We start from the raw sequence: 17,499 nt of genomic DNA on the forward strand, positions 1-17,499 counted from the left end.
ATCTTTTACAGGGAGCCTTCCCTAACCCCTCTTAATTCTGCTCTCTGTTAATTATTTCCTATTTATCCTATTTATAGTTTGTTTGTATATTTTCTCCCCCATTAGGCTGTTAGCTTCCTTGAGGGCAGGAACTATCTCTTCTGCCTCTTTTTTGTATTTGTACAATATAACATATAGGAGGCACTTAATAACAGTTTATTAATTGATTTTCAATTCCCAAACTCATAGATTTTCAATAAATCTTGTGTCCCCTATTCAGTATGAAAGGAATCGCATTCTGAAATTTACCATACAAATGCACATAAAAATAAAATAATTAATTCAAAAGGATAAGTTATTTATCAAATATTCCCCATACTCTTCAAAAAGCTTCTGCTACCCTCTGGGAGTATATATACTCTTGACTTGAAACCCATAGCTTATACTGGTCCTTCATAGGTAGAAGCAAATCAGGTGGTGACACATTCATTAAGTTATTTTCTTTCTTTTTTTTTTTTTTTTTTTGCAGGTATAGGGCACTTTATTTTTTTTTTTATTTTGTAATGTTTAACAATCACTGCCATACAATTGTGATTTTATCCCCCCCACCTACCTCCCACTCCCCCCCTCCCTCCCCACGACTGCATACAATTCTGTATAGATTCTACATATACTTTCCTATTGAGTATATTTTCACTATAGTCATGCTATGTAGTCAGACTAATATAAATGAAAGAAATCGTATAACAAATCAGAACATGATACACAAACACATACACATACACAAACATGATCTGCTACAATATGTGAGTGACTTCTATATTTCTCTCTCTGAGTGTGGCAGGCATTTTGCCTTGAGATCCTCCATTGGGATTTTTTTTTTTTTTTGGTAAGAAGTTCTTGTGTTATTACAAAAATCTAAGTCTACCAGAAAAAACTCTCACACACTGTGGTTGTTGCTGTGCATAAAGTTCTCCTGGTTCTGCTCCTTTCACTCAGCATCAGGTCATATAAGTCCTTCCAGGCCTCTCTGAAGTCTTCTTGTTCATCATTTCTTATGGCACAATAGTACTCTATTACATTCATATACCATAATTTATTCAGCCATTCCCCAATTGATGGACATCCCCTTGACTTCCAGTTTTTGGCAACTACATAGAGTGCTGCTATAAATATTTTTGTACATGTGGGACCCTTTCCCATTTTTATGATCTCTTGGGGATATAGTCCTAGTAGCGATACTGCTGGGTCAAAGGTCATTAAGTTATTTTCATGATCAATAACAACATAGCTAAATTGACCAGTTCATGCCCTTTTTGTTTTAGTGACAGCCCCAATTATAGATATAGATATAGACAGATAGATAAAGATACATATTTTGACTAATGTGGCTGCTGGGGCCTTATAATAAAACCTTTGTCTGAAGTTTTTAAAAAAAATTCCCCTCCCCAAAAAGTTATTGTGGGTTGAAAGTTGATCCCAGATGGATACAAAAAGCTCATAGGATAAAATATAAATGTAGGGTCTTAATTATTTTTTAATTTGTGAGGAATGTGACTATATACTTCCCAAGCGAATATGTATATCTGAGTCTCTAATAAACTGGGACTTCCATTCTGAGTCAGGTGGTCTGATAATTGGGGTATGGGGGGAGGAGGCACTGTAAAGAGTTGAGAGCCTTTTCAGAAAAAATGGTGAAGCAATAGGGTGAGGGGTGTCTCTTTCCTTGAGCGTTTTAATACTAAGGCATCATAGAGGGCACCTCAGAGCAAAAAGTTACTAGCCCAGCCTGGCTGGTTAGTCCCAACTTTTATGACAGACCACTTCCCACACTCTCCTCACTCACAGTGGACCTGAGACAAACAGTGCTGATGTTTCTCCTTTGGCTATTACCCTGCTGGAGTGGGCCTATAGAGGGGGAGCTTACCTTTCCATTGGAAAAAAGAGGAAGTGATTACCAAACATATACTATCAATAATCTCCAGGCCTCTGTGAATAGAAACAAAGAGGCCAGATCTTTATACCCTTTAAAGTATTACAATGAAAGTTATTATTTATAATCTTAACTAGTCTCAATTGCCCTTTATCAGCTACCAAGTGTTGGGAAGAAAACTGCCAGCTGAAAGCACAATAGTAGAGAAGAAAGAACACTGACTTTAGGGTCAAAGGGCCTCAGCTCAAATCCCCATCTTGGGCAAGTTACTGTACTTTCCTGGGCTTCAGGTTCCTCATCTGGAAAATGAGGGAATTTGAATACATTGTCGCTGTGCTCCCTTTCTGCTACAGAGACCCTTTGATCAGGCTTTGTTGCTTCCCGTCACTTGAATTGAGCCTTCCTGCTTCCACATTTCCTTTCTGGCTCAGTCGCTGACAGTCTGCCTCATTCCATGAAAGCCTGGTCTTCCCCTAAGTGACTGTACTTCCACCTCCTTTTCCCCCAGAATTGGGAGAATGAGGATGTGGGGGCAAGCGTTGATGACATAAAGAGGCTGAAGAGAGGGAGTCGGTGTTAATAGGTGACAGAAAGCAGGCAGGACTCTTCAACCCCATGTTGATTCTGTGTTCTCTAGCCAAGAAAATTATCTTCAGTCAGAATAAAGATGGGCAATTCAGTGAAAGAAAAAAGGAAGTAAGGCTGAGAGCCCATAACTAGGACAAAGACTAGTCAAAGATTTCCTAAGGGCAGAATTCAGAGGGACATTGAGTTGGCAAGGCAGGTGAATGTCAGAACAGTGGTTTTGATCTGGAGCCAAAGGGGACAAGAAAGAGATACCACAGTCCTAAAGAGGCCAAAGGCAACAATTCAGCATGAGTAAACTAGCAAGAAAGACTTTTGTTTATAAGGGGGTAGGTCTATAGATTGAAAATGGGTCATAGGATTTTAGGGACAGAAGAATGGTTAAATACCATCTGGTCAAACCCCTTCATTTTAAAATGTCAACATGCAATAGTACATAGAGTTCTGGCATTGGAATCAGGAATCCCCAGACTCAAATGTCATCTCTGATAATAAGCAGTAAGTCACAACATCTGAGCCTCAGTATTCTCATCTCAGAAATGGAATTAATAAACCTATAGGGCTTCCCTAGGCCAGGTATTGTCTTAGATATGTATAGATAGAGTACTTTCCCATTGGTCCTTCTCCTAAGAGTCAGGGCCAAGATAAGGGTTAGGTTTAGAGCTAGGTCCTTTCCGTGAGGGGAACTGGAATGCTCCCCCAGTGTGTTGGTACACACAATACAACTTTGTGAAAGCTTATGTTGCTTATCATAGATGGAGAAACTAAGGTCATGATAGGTTGTGACTTGCCCAAAATTACATAGTATAAAAGCTACAGAATTAGGATCTGAACCCTGGTCTTCTGACTCCAGAAGGGACTGTTTAATACTATACATTTATAACTGGCTAATTGAACAATGAGGAGAATTTATATTCTACCTGCACTGTATATAGTTTAACAACAAAATGCTTTTATACATTCATAAGACTACTTGTGTATTTGAGTTCCCTGTAATGGTGTTTAGGATAGAGTCTAAATGAAGAAGAAAAAATGGAAAAGGCCAGGAAGCCAGGGGACAGTCTTCAAAGAAAGAGCACCCCACCATTTTACCCTCAGTGGTGGCAGCAAATAGTTCCCTAGAAACTAACAAAGGGACTGGGAAAACCTGGCTGGGAGATTGCTGTTTGGAGGCTGCCTTTGATGGGTCAAGGGTTTTGTCACTGAGGCTCTCTGACTAAAACTTGATAAGGAAACCCTTTTAACCCTACCAATTGCCAAATCCCTGAATAAACAAAAGGCATTGGACTAGTCTCTGGAATTCCTGTATTTTTAAAAGGAATCAAATTTATAGTTTTATTTTGTTTTCAAGTTCATGAATATAGGGTTACCATCCTTTCTATGTCAAACTGATATAGGGCTGATATTTGCCTCAATAGCCAGTCATCTGGTATCAGGTATTCTCAGGATCACAGATTTAGAGCTCTAAGGGATCTTAGAGGTTATCTAATCCTCTAGACTTCATTTTACAGAGAAGGAAACTGAGGGAGAGATTAAGTCACTTGTCCAAGGTCACACCAACAGTAAGTGACAAAGGAAGGATTCAAACACATCTGATGGTCCTCTATCTCCAAAATTCAGGGCTCCTGTCATTGTACCATAATAGGTCAATAAAGATTGACCTGTGGTAAGGTCTTTGTGCTCATGAGTAGGGTTTTAAAGGAGTTCTATTGCATTTGGGCCTTCAGAATTTTTCCCCTCCTGAACAAAAACATCCCCTTCCAATTATGACCATTGTATCCCCAAAGCACACTAGGCCAGACTTAGCCATTTTCATCGTGCTAGCAAGAAGCATTAATTTCCCTGGTACCAGAGGCATTTACCTTACTTCTCAACCTTGCTCATCCAATTGCATGAAAGAGTTAACCAATTTCTCATATTAAACCTCATATACCCATAGAGCATATGACAAGGGGAAGAGTTCGTTTTTTTAATGTCCCCCTTACTTCTAAATCCATTATCCATGATAATCCATTGTGTCCCATGGGTACTTAATCATCAAAGCAACCTTAAACCTCTTTTTGAAGATCAAATGTTTCTTTAATCCATTTACTTAGAGCATACAGAGTGATAGAAAATTAATCAGAGGCATAAGTTAGTCAGACACCAAGTTTTTCCTGATGCCTGTTAACACCTTTATATACATAATTACTTAAGCAGAATGTGGGTCTAAAATGTGGAACAAATCACCTTGGTCTGTTTCCTTTCCCTGGGCTGCCCACTGGGGTTCCACCATTATGTCTGGCTGGCCTACCTCACCAGACCAAAATTCTATCCCTAAATTATTTATACTAAGCAACTCTGAGAGTTAATAGGACTTTAAATTTCCTGCAGAGGGAATCATAATTCTCATCTTCCATTTTGTATCAAGTTAAATGAAAGTACTTAGGAAAAAAGTCATCCTAGGCCCCTGAAGACAGAAGGAAAAAAGAAAGCAGGAATTCTCACTAGGTATTAGTACAGGGTTCCAGGGTAAATGGATCCTGGCCCTTTGACCTGTTCTCAGCCCATGCCTGCAGCTACTGGGAACTGATGTGAAGAAACTGATGTGGTGAACCAGAAGGAACCACCAGCATGGCCCAGTAAAGTGATAGGGAGGAGAGAGATTTCATAACTACCAGAAAAATGATGTCTATTTCTCACTCTAGATTTTCATACTTAAAAGGATTTAAGTATAATGAATGCCATTTCTGCCCCCTCTTCAATAAGTGGAATTGAAATTTCCACATCAACTAGAAATGCTCAGTTGTTAATAGCCTTCCTCTGGAAAAATTCCCTTAACCATGGGAGCTTTAGTCACTCCATCATCATTTCTGCATAATTAAAATGCCACAATTTAAATTCAGAAGTAAAAACCTGCAGAAGTAGTCTACATTGACTGATCTGAGTCTATGCCAATATTCTTTAAGGCAAAACATCTTTCTAAGGAGCTGCATATTCATGCAGCATACTGGAGGACATGTTCTTGAATCTTTTGCAAATAAGAGGTCATTGGATAGATGGATAAAAAGATAGATAGATAGACAGACAGACAGACAGACAGAGATATATGTTCTCTAGTATTACAAAAGTTGTTAGGCCATCAAGGTGGGCATTGCTTTCAGAGGTACAGATTGTAATATATACCAGCCTACCAATCCTGTGTGACTTGTGTCCGTGGCCCTCCATAAGTTCACCATAGGGGTTCTATCCAATAGATTGGTAACCTCTTGTATAACAATATTATACTTAACATTAATATGGCACTTTAAAGTTTGCAAAGTATCTTACCTATATTATCTCATTCAGTTTTTACAACAACTTTATGAAACAGGCACTATTATTATCCCCATTTTACAAATGAGGATACATTTTACAACTGAGGCTGAAAGAGCTCAACCTGCTTGCCCAGAGTCACACAACTACTAAAAGCCTGAGGCAGTATTTGAGCCCAGGTCTTCCTAAATTGAAACTGTGGCCCAATAAAAAGAAGCCCTAACTACTCCCTCTCTGGTAGTAACAATGGATCTAATGATGAAAAAAAAAGGGCAAACCTCAGCCTCCTATCTCTTTAGAGAAAGAAGGAAAGAGAGATGATAAGATAGAAACAATGACAGAGTTAGAGATGGAGATGAGAGAGAGAGAGAGAAGGAGAGAGAGGGAGGGAGAGAGAGGGAGGGGAGAGAGAGAGAAAGAGAGAGAGAGAGGGAGGGAGAGAGAGGAAGGGAGAGAGAGAGGGAGGGAGGGAGAGAGAGAGAGAGGGAGAGAGAGATGGAGAGAGAGAGAGGGAAAGAGGGAGGGGGAGAGAGAGAGAAGGAGAGAGAGGGAGGGAGAGAGAGGGAGGGAGGGAGAGAGAGGGAGGGGGGAGAGAGAGAAAGAGAGAGGGAGAGAGAGAGGAAGGGAGAGAGAGAGAGGGAAAGAGGGAGGGGAGAGAGAGAGAAAGAGAGAGAGAGAGGGAGGGAGAGAGAGGAAGGGAGAGAGAGAGGGAGGGAGGGAGAGAGAGAGAGGGAGAGAGAGATGGAGAGAGAGGGAAAGAGGGAGGGGGAGGGAGGGAGAGAGAGAGAGAGGGAGAGATAGATGGAGAGAGAGAGAGGGAAAGAGGGAGGGGGAGAGAGAGAGAAGGAGAGAGAGGGAGGGAGAGAGAGAGGGAGAGAGAGGAAGGGAGAGAGAGAGGGAGGGAGGGAGAGAGAGAGAGAGAGAGGGAGAGAGAGATGGAGAGAGAGAGAGGGAAAGAGGGAGGGGGAGAGAGAGAGAAGGAGAGAGAGGGAGGGAGAGAGAGAGGGAGAGAGAGGAAGGGAGAGAGAGAGAGGGAAAGAGGGAGGGGAGAGAGAGAGAAGGAGAGAGAGGGAGGGGGGAGGGAGGGAGAGAGAAAAAGAGAGAGAGGGAGAAAGAGAAAGAGAGAGAGTGATCAAGTGATCCACCGTCCTCAGCCTCCCTGGCAGCAGGGATCACAGGTATTTGGAACTATGAAAGGCTTCTAAAGGATATTGATTGGTGGGAAAGAGTCCTTTTTTACAATAACCAATAACATCTTTAAGGAGAAAAGCATAAATACAAGCATGAATCAATGATCATACTAACACTCAGTCTTGGGTCAATAGTGTAAGTTACCACACACAGTATCACACTCACTTATTCCCAGGCTTTTTTTTTCATCAATGATATTCTACTTCTAAGTGAGGATATCTTCAGATTCAGCCACTGGAAAAAAAATGCCAAAAAAATGCTGGATAAAAAGAGGCAGCTGTTTACTGCCCGTATTAGTACCACTGCTGGCTGCTCTCTCTGTATTAGTCTAAACACCGTGGGGAAGTTTGTATGTCAGGGAGAGAATACTGCAACTTGTTCTTCCACAGAGGAGAAGGAAAGCTCTGGGAGATACTTGAGATGCTTGATTCTCTTTTCTGTATTTGAATAAATGAACAAAACCATTTATTAAGTGTCTACTATGGGCAAAACATTGTGCTAAGTGCTGATGGAAAGTCCCCATGGTTCTTAAGGTTGAGCAGTAAAGCAGATGGCAAAGCATATTCTTCAAGGTATTTATCAGGACCCTTCTTTCCCCTTCTGTTCCCTTCCCTTCCAGTTTTACTCAGGTTATTAGGAAGTTCTAATATATACATATATATATATATACACACACACACACACACACACATATATACATATATATGTATTTATATATTTATGTATGTATATACGTGTATATATATGTGTGTGTGTATATATATATGTATATATTTGCAGCTTCTGCCACTATGTTCTATAGAATCAAACAGAACAAACGTAATCCCTCTTTCCCATGGCAGCCCTTTAAGACTTGAAGACAATTATCATAACTTCTTATGGGGGGGTGGGAGGGGGGTTTAAATAGAAACATTGTTTAATATTTGGCAGTGATTTTGATTTGCTTTTATTTTAAAGGAATCTCTTCAGTCAAACCAATTAAACGTAATGAGTTTAGAAAAAATACATAGGGTCCCACCTCTTCTTGGGGTTGGTGATTAGGTCAGAGATTGTGTGTCTCCATTACAAAGCCCGTCTTTAGAAAATATATTCACAAATCTTTCATCTTACATTACAATGCCTAACTCAGACAATAACACCTTAATATTTTAAAATAAAGAATATGAACTTACTTAAATTATTTTAATATATATTTTATTTTCCCCAACTACATGTTAAAACTTTTTTTTTAACATTTGGGGTTTTTTAAGTTTTGAATTCCAAATTCTATTTCTCCTCTCCTCTCTCTCCTCCCCCCTCCTTGACATGGCAAATAATCAGATATAGATTTTACATGTGCAATCATGTAAAACATTTCCATATTAGTCATTTTGTGCAAGAAGATCTAAATAAAAGACAAATGAAAGAAAAGTGAAAATAGCATGCTTCAGTCTGTACTCAAACAATATCAATTATTTTTCCTCTGGAGGTGATAGCACGCTTCATCATTAGTCCTTTGGGATTGTTTTGGATCATTGTATTTCGGAGAATAAGGAAGTCATTCACAATTCTTCATCATGTAATATTGTTGTTACTGTGTACAACATTCTCCTGGTTCTGTTCGCTTCACTTTGCATTAGTTCATATAAGTCTTTCCAGGTTTTTCTGAAATCAACCTGCTCGTCATTTCTTATAGCACAATCATATACCACAGCTTGTTTAACCATTCCCCAACTGATGGGCATCACTTCAGTTTCCAATTCTGAGCCACCACAAAAATAGCTGCTATAAATACTTTTGTACAAAAAGGGTTTTTCCCCTTTTTTTGAGGTCTCTGGCATATAGACCTAGGAGTGGTATTGCTGGATCAAAGGGTATGCACAGTTTTATAGCCCTTTGGGCATAGTTCCAAATTGCTCTCCAGAATGGGTAGATGATCCATCATAGCTTCTTTAAACCTTCTCTTCTCGATGTTGAGCAATCCCAAATGTTTTAACTAATCCACAAATGGCATAGTCCTCCAGCCCAGCCTGATCACCCTCCTCTGCAGGCCTTCTTACTTGTGACATTTCCAAAAAATAAAGCCCCAAACACAGTTCTCCAACTGCAATCAGACAAGTCAGAGTATATTGGGACATGATAATTCTATTCATGCAAAATAATGTTGAATTATTTCTCCTGATTGCCACATCACACTATTGACTAATATAGAGCTTACTGGTATCTAAAACCCGTAATTCCTTTCACTTGAATTGAATTGTTTGAAGCATGTTTCCTGGAGTTAAGCAGTGGTGCATGAGTGTGGATTTATTATATTGGAATGATTTCCCCAAAAAAACCAAGAGGTTGAGCAAAAGGGATGGACTAGGAAAAGGGAGAAGGAAGAGGTAGAATGGGGAAATTTTCTCATGTAAAAGAAGTACACAAGGAGGAGCTTTTACCACAGAGGGGAAATTGGGGAGGGAGGCAGTCCTTGCCCCTTACTTTCATCAGAATCAAAGAGGGAAGAATACACACGTGCACACACACACACACACACACACACACACACACACTCAATTTTGTATGGAAGTGTAACTTACTCAGTTGGAAAATAAAAGGGTAGGGGATAAGAGATAGGAGATGATAAAAATTAAGGGAGGTAGTAGTTAGAAACAAACTTGGCAGAACAGTATAAAAACAGAGAGAGGAAGAAACAGAAGAAAATGGGATGGAGATAAATACACAGTAATCAGAATTATGAATGTGAATGGGATGTGCTGGCCCATAAAACAGAAGCAGACAGCAGAATGGATCAGAAACCAGAATCCAAAAATATGTTGTTTACAAGAGACACACTTGAAACAGAAAGACACATATGGAGTAAAAATAAGGGGTGAGAGCAGACTAATATGCTTCAGCTGAAGTACAAAAGGAAGGGGGTAGCAATCATGATCTTAAACAAAGCAAAAACAAAAAGCAGACCTAACTAAAAGAGATAATCGGGGAAACTACATTTTGCTAAAAGGTACTATAGACAATAAGATACAAATACTAACATCACGTTTCTCTGATAAAGGCCTCATTTCTCAAATATATTCTGAGTATAGAACAGAGAAAACAGGAGCCATTCCCCAACTGAAAAATGGTCAAAGGATAGAAATTGGCAGTTTTCAGGAGAAGAATTCAAAGCTATCTATCATGAAAAAATTCTCTAAACAACTATTGATTATGGCAATGAAAATTAAAACAACTCTGAGATACCACCTTACATGCATCAAAAATGAGAAATGCTGGAAATGATAAGGGAAAACAGATACACTAATGAACTGCTGGTGGAGTAGTGCACTGATCCAACTATTTTGGAGAACAATTTGGAACTATGCCCAAAGAGCTATAAAACTGTGCATATCCTTTGACCCAGAAATATCACTACTAGGTCTAAACCCAAAAGAAATTAAAGGAAAAGGAAAAAGACCTATATGTACAAAAATATTTATAGCACCTCTTTTTTATGGCAAAGAATTGGAAATTGAGGGGATGCTCATCAATTGGGGAATGGCTGAACAAGTTGTGCCATATGATTAGGATGGAGTACTATTGTGCTATAAGAAATGATGAGGGGGTGGTTTCAGAAAAACATGGCAAGAACAATATGAACTGATACAAAGTGAAATGAGAAGAAACAAGAGATCATTGTACATAGTAACAGCAAACAATACAATGGTCCAAGACGATTCCAAAGGACTCATGATGAAAGTATGCTGCCTCCAGAAAGAGAACTGATGATTGAATTCTGAATGCAAATTCAAGTATCATTTTCTCACATTTCTTTATTGTTCTTGGTTTTTTTTGAAACATAGATAATATAGAATTATGTCTTACATTTAAAAAAATTTGATTGATTCAGGGAAAATCTCTACAGGTCACTGAACCATTCCACCTTCTATTCATTCCTATTGACACTCAAATCCTCAGTTCTCTGTGGCTCTTGCTGGCAATTCTCCCTGTTTACTGCCATGGCAAACTGCCTGCTACAAGCTGTCACTGAGGGCTCCTAAGTGTGGCTTTTTATGGAAAATTTCCTGGCCTTTTCTCCTATTACCTGACACTCCTTTCCCAGGTGCATTGATCATCAATTAGCAGATACCTGTCAACACCCTAACGCAAACAGTGTATTATGTGTAATAGTTTCATTTTTAAAAATCACTACTTCCTCCCATTTTCTACCTCTTTCTCCTTTTTCTATTTTCTCACACTCTGGCTGCTGCTCTGTATGTCTTCACTACACTATTATCTTTGGATGGGAAACACCTTATCAATGCCTCCTCTTAAAACCTTACCCTACAAATGATCAACATCCAGATGTGGTCTGGCCAGTGCAGAATACAGAATACAGTAGGATTCTCTCATTCTAGATACTTCTTCTTTTAGGGCAACATAAGATCACACCAGCTTTTTTGCAACCTAAAATCCTTCTTCAACAAAATTTATTAGATGCCTAGTGTGTGTAGAGGCCAATACTAGCTACTGAGGCAGGTATATGATTTGGATATAACATGGTCCCTGATCTCATGGAATTTACAGTCTTGAAGTGAGTAAGAAGCAAAGATAACTCTACCACAAAATACTGCATCAGTCACAGAACCATAGAATCTCAGCTGCAAGGGACCTCAAAGGTCATCTATTACAACTAGCACACAAAGAGGAATCCCTTGTACAACAATATCCCTGATGAGTTGTTATCCAGTCTTCACCTGAAAATGTTCCATTCTCTGGGACTAAGTAGACTGCATAAACCCTCTTCCAAATGTGGTTGTTGCTGCAGTTCAGTCATTTCAGTTGTATCTGACTCTTTGGGACCCCATTTGGGGTTTTCTTGGCCAAGATACTGGAGTAAGCTTACCATTTCCTTCTCCAGTTCATCAAGTAAGGTTAAGTGACTTGCCCAGGGTCACAAAGCCAGTAAGTATCTGAAACCAGATTTGAACTCAGGAAAATGAGTCTTCCTGACTCTAGGTCTGGTGCTCTATCCACTGCTTCACCAAATGAGAACCCTGCAAATACATAAAGATAGCTAATATATACCCCCTCAAAGTCTTCTTTTCTTCTCCTAGCCAAACATCCCTTGTTCTTTCAACTGATATACATATGATATGATGTCTGATCTCACCAGCTTGATTATCCACCTTTGGTTTCTCTCCAGCTCACCAAATTTTATCCTAAATTATAGCTCTCAGATCAAAAGATAATACTCCAGAACAGAATATAAAGGGATCATCACTTCCTTTGTTTTATCTAATTTTTCTATTAATAGGCAGGAACTCTTTTGCTTCTTTTTCTTTCCCCATTGTTTAGCCCAGTACCTGGCACATAGAAGGCACTTAATAAATGGAAATTGATTGATTGTTGCCAAAGGTCTTAAATGCTTTTGTTTTTGTTTGGGGGGGCACTATTGTGCCACACTGCTGACTTATACTGAGTTTGTTATCTACTACACTAAAACTTCAAGATCATTGACACTCAACAGACACTTAATAAATGCTTGATGAATAAATGAATTAATCCTGTCTGGTGCATTTAATGGAAATGAAGGAGTAATGTTGTTAAGAATAATGACCTATCATTGCTAAATAATATCCCTCAAGGAATCATATCCTCCTATTATTAAAAACCACATTCAGGGCACAGGCTGATGTTTCATCCCTTGAATGGTAATGGGACCAGAATGATAGCCCACTAAAAAAAAAAAAAATGTTCTGGCTGAGCCATGAAAAAACACATCTTACTGCTGCAAACAGAAAGAAATCAATATAGTCTTCAAAGGATTAGGGTTGTGTGGTTAGAGAGTTAAAGTGGGTTGGGTGGATCAGGGGAGTTAAAGGAGTTGACCCAGGGCTTTAGAAGCATAAAATATCACAGCTGGAAAGTACTTAAGAGATTGAGTGTAGCCCCTGCCTCCTGTAGATGGCCCAGATAGATAATATGATTTAATGTGGTAACCCAAGGGAGACAGGACTAGAACCCAGTTCACCAGATTTCAAGTTCACCCTTCTTTCACAGAACCAGGCCTTGGACCCAGATCCTCTCACTCCTCATGTTTCTTCCAATTCTTCCATCATGCCCCACTCCTTCCACCAATAGGAGACCATAACTGAGCACTTTGTTTTTCTTGACAAAAAAATCAGGAAAACAAGCAATCAGTCCCTTCATCCATTCAAAAAGATGATTTGTCAGGTAAATCATTTGTAATTCACATTGTGCCCACTGTTTGCTTAATGATCAACTATGTATTTTCCTAAAAGTTTTGTCATCTTTCTCAATCAGGAACTGGTGTTCTTGTGTTTATTTCCAAGCCAGAGAGACTTTGCTCTCCCAACACATGGCAATGACATGCTTGACTACTCAAGGCTCTCATGCTTCAAAGGAACTATGCCCCCTCTCCAAGGAAAATTTGATACCTATTCACTCTTCTTTGCCCCCTCCCTTTTAATTAAAGGGAAATGTCTTGAAATTTCCTACACATAAATATCAAAGACTCTGATGATCTTTTAGGATTCTGTAATTTCAGGACTGGAAGATCTTAGAGATGATATAATCCAACCCCATCATTTTATAGGTGAGAATACCTGAAGGAGGCCAGAGGGAAAAAAGTGACATGTACAATCATCATGTTGACTAGCAGCCCCCATACCCATCATTCCCTGCCTCCTGACACCAAATGCAAGGCTCTTGCCACTACACAATGCTGTCTCTGTCCAGAGAGGGATGGGAACATGGGCAAAGAGTTAACAGATGTTTTTTAATCTCAAATAGGCAATATGTGTATAACGATCCAGACAACTGAGCAAGCATTGAACCGGAATGTATTTACACTGTGGAGATTAGAAAACATATCTTGCCTTGTACTGGAAGCAAGTCAGTGAGCATTACAAATTAATAAGTCCAGATGTGAAGAGGTCTCCACTACCAGTGGCCTGCTGCAGTCCACCCAGGTTCATGAGCTCAGGATCAGAACTTGGTGGAGAAAAATCCTTACTGGAGAATGATATGGGCATTATGCCAAGTTTAATGAATTCAACAAGCATTTATGGAGTAGAAACATAGTATCTTAGAGTAGAGGAATGGTATGGTAATGCAGAAGCATGAAGTAGGAAAAAGAACATTGAATTTTAAGTCAAAATACTGTAGAAATCTGATTTCAAGTCCTAACTCTTCCATTTTCCTGCTGTGTGATCTTGGACAGATCACTTTACCTCTGTGTAGCTCAGTTGCTTCATCTGTATTTTATATTCTTCATACTCAATATTTCATCTTCCATCTCTGTTTTTTTGCACAGGCTCTTTTTCATGCCTGATAGTCATTTCCTTCTCACTTGTTGCATTTCCCAGTTTTTTTCAAAGTTCAATTCAAATGTCTCCTCCTACATGAAGCCTTTCCTGATTCTCCCCACCTGCTCATTATCTAATATTTGATGTGTGTGTGTCTGTGTGTATTAATATATTGATATATGTCAATATTATTTTGCCAAAGAATGGGAGCTCCTTGATGGAATGGTTTCATTTTTTACTTTGTAGCCTCCGCACAGTTCTTGGCACATAGTCGACACTAGATGTTTGCAGATTGATTCTTTGTAAGATGGGTCTGACCTGCATGATCTCTAAGGTTCCTTTAGTTCTAATACCTACTATATGCCCAGTTCTGTGCTGGATACTCTGAGAAACAGAGAAAAAGTTAAAGACACTGACTGCTCTCCAGAAGCTTACAATCTTACTAGGAAGACAACATTCAAACGTAAAACAATCCTTGAACAGTAAAAAAAATCATCGGTACCAGGACCATCAGGAGTAGACCTTAGATACAGAACAAGGGACTGGGACCAGGAAAAGATTATGTAGGCTGGGCATAGTCAAAAATCAAACTGGCTGTCGGGAGACATCATAGAGAAGTGGAAAAGCCAGTGAATTTGGGGTCAGAAGGGACGTGAGCTGGGCTCAAATCCTAACTCTCTCAACTTATGACTTGTATGATTTTGTGCAGGTCACTTCACCAATCTTGGCTTCATTTTTCTCATCTTTAAAATAAGAGGTTTGGATTCAATCTAGCTCTAAATCTATGACCCTGCATGAGTCCAGAAATATATATAAGTTGAAGGTCAGAATAGAGCAATAAGTCAGAAAACTGGGCAGCAAGCATTAGACAAGAAATAATTGACTGATGGAGGTGTCAGTAAGCAGTGGGTCAGAAACCTATTAAGTAGACAGGAAGACACAAATACTAATGGGTAAGGCAAGAGGGCGGGTCAGATATCTGAACAGACAAGCAAATGCAGGCAGGAAAGCTGATGAGAAGCATCAGTACTACAACGACCTTGACAATAAAGGTCATTCATTGCCAGGGTCAACTAGGAAGTTAGTAAAATTCCCTTCAAGGCATAAATCCACACCTAAATGGAAATCCTGAAACTTGCAGGTAGAAGCAAGAGAGTAGAAGCATACCAGTGGATTAGAGAAAGATCAGTACAGGTGAAGGAGGGTGCTAAATAACAGTAAATGTCAAGTGCTGTCACCTACCAAGACTCTCCTGATCCTGGTAATTGTTAATGTTCTCTCCTACACTCCCAAATTACTTGGCATTTATTAAACTGTGTGTGTCTGAGCTCCCCCAAAGAACATAAGGTCCTTGAGGGCCTTATGCTTCATTTTCATCTTTGTACTCCTAGCTCCTAAACGCTTGGCACATAGTAGGTGCTTGTCAATAAGTCCTGTGAATTGAATTGAGTTAGCGTAGCACCGAGGAGTCAACTCTTCAATGATCCCTCCTGAGTAGGACACTCGTCTAGGGCTCATGAGTAGTAAGAGACAATAGCTAGATGATCATCTGATTTGTTTGCCTGAATTATCTTCAGATAATTAATCAATAAAAAACATTTATTAAATATCTTCTATGTGCCAGGCACTGTGCTAAGCAGTAGGGATACAAAAAGACGCAGAAGTCAGTCCCTGTCCTCAAGGAACTTAAAATCTTATGGGGGAGACAACATGCAAACAAACATATACAAATAAGATGTATATAGGATAAAAAAAGATATAATTAACAGATGGAAGGCACTAGAATTAAGAGAGGTTGAGAAATGCTTCCTGTAAAAGATGTACTATTAATTAGGACTTAAAGGAAGCCAGGGAAGTCAGGAGACAGAGATGAGGAAGTGGCCACTCCGGACACATTTAAAGGATCATCAACCAGCAAAGGCTCTACATTGGCCACTGAGGATGACAGGTTTATGACAAGCAGTGCCATCTAACATAGACTATCACGGTGTGATGAATCTTGGGTGAAAGGAGGAGCTGAGATGCCACCTTTGGAAACATAGGGAGGGAACTTAGGTTAGTTTTACTTGATCTCACCTACCTATAGATGTTGAGCTAAAAGGAACCAGAGAGTTCATCTAGTCTAACTTCTTCATTTTACAGATGAGGAAACTGAGGCCCAAAGAGGTTGAGTGCCTTACCTAAGACAGTTAATATTCATCTGAAGTGAGATTTGAACCTAGGCCCTCTGATTTCATAGTCAATACTCTTTTGCTGTTGCACCAATCTGCAAATCTGGCTTCAAATACTTCCAAGGGATGAGTCTGTGATGCTACTGAAATATGAAGCTCCTCAAAGCTTTATAATTAGATCGTTGCACATTTCAATCACCAAGAAGCATCCAGATGGGATCCAGGTCCAACTTTTCCTTCAATAAGAAAGACATAGCATCATTATGGAGAAAAAAGTCTTCTTTCAAGAATTATTCCTATTAAAAGGCTTCTTATGGTAAAGCAGAGATTTTGAGCTAGAAAAGACCCTGGAAATAACTTAGTCCAGTCTCCTTATTTTACAGATGAGGGACTCAGGACAGTTAGACCACGTGAACACAAGTTAGTCACGTAACTTCCTTGTGTCTCAATGTACATTATCTTTAAAATGGGAATAATGCCTGTTCTTTTTATCTCAGAGGATGCTTGATGATAAAAGAAAATAACATAAATGAAATACTTTGAAATCCATAAGTTATGAGATAAATGTCAGCTGTTATTTCTTTTAAGAAAGGAGAAAGGTAGTATAAAACAAATACTGGATGTGAAATTTCATGCAAGTTTCTCATATCTAACTGTCAGTTTCCTTATTTGTCAAATGAAGGTTTTGAACTAAGATCCCTACTTTAAAATCCTAGGATCCCAAAAGAAAAGAAAATATAGAGGGAACACAGATTCAGAGGATCAATGTTTTAGGCCTGGGAAGGCATTTAGAGGCTATCTATCTAATCTAGCTGCTGTATTTTACAAATGAGTAAACTGAAACCCAGAGACCTTAACATGACTTGCCCAAGGTCATACCAGTAGTAAGGGACCATTGTCCCTTATATTCTCCCTAAATTTTCTCTTCTCGAGATCATAGGATTTTGAACTAGAGTGGATCTTAGTCCAAATTCCTCATTTGATAAGGAGGATAACCAACTTTCATAAAGTCATACGGTCAAAATCAAATCTAGATTAAATTCAGTACTTGTTTTTT

The 17,499-nt window shown here is 39.2% G+C and overlaps 1 protein-coding gene across 5 annotated transcripts in view; it reads right to left on the minus strand.

The window, feature by feature from the left end:
- LOC140501668 (F-actin-capping protein subunit beta-like) overlaps window positions 1–17,499 on the minus strand; it is a 137,740-nt gene that overhangs the window by 60,718 nt on the left and 59,523 nt on the right. Inside the window, exons 3-4 of one of the 5 annotated variants that reach the window (XR_011966304.1) lie at window positions 16,452–16,678; window positions 7,904–9,065 (exon numbers count right to left, since the gene is read on the minus strand). The exons of 2 other annotated variants lie outside the window; for them this stretch is intronic. The gene's annotated coding sequence lies outside the window, so the exon portion shown is untranslated. Of the gene's footprint in view, window positions 1–7,903; window positions 9,066–13,723; window positions 16,679–17,499 lie in introns of those variants that run through there. 2 more of the 5 variants (XR_011966308.1, XR_011966305.1) reach the window with 2 other exon arrangements.

The sequence above is a fragment of the Notamacropus eugenii genome, chromosome 4, assembly GCF_028372415.1.
Source record: "Notamacropus eugenii isolate mMacEug1 chromosome 4, mMacEug1.pri_v2, whole genome shotgun sequence".
NCBI classification, from domain to species: Eukaryota; Metazoa; Chordata; class Mammalia; order Diprotodontia; family Macropodidae; genus Notamacropus; species Notamacropus eugenii.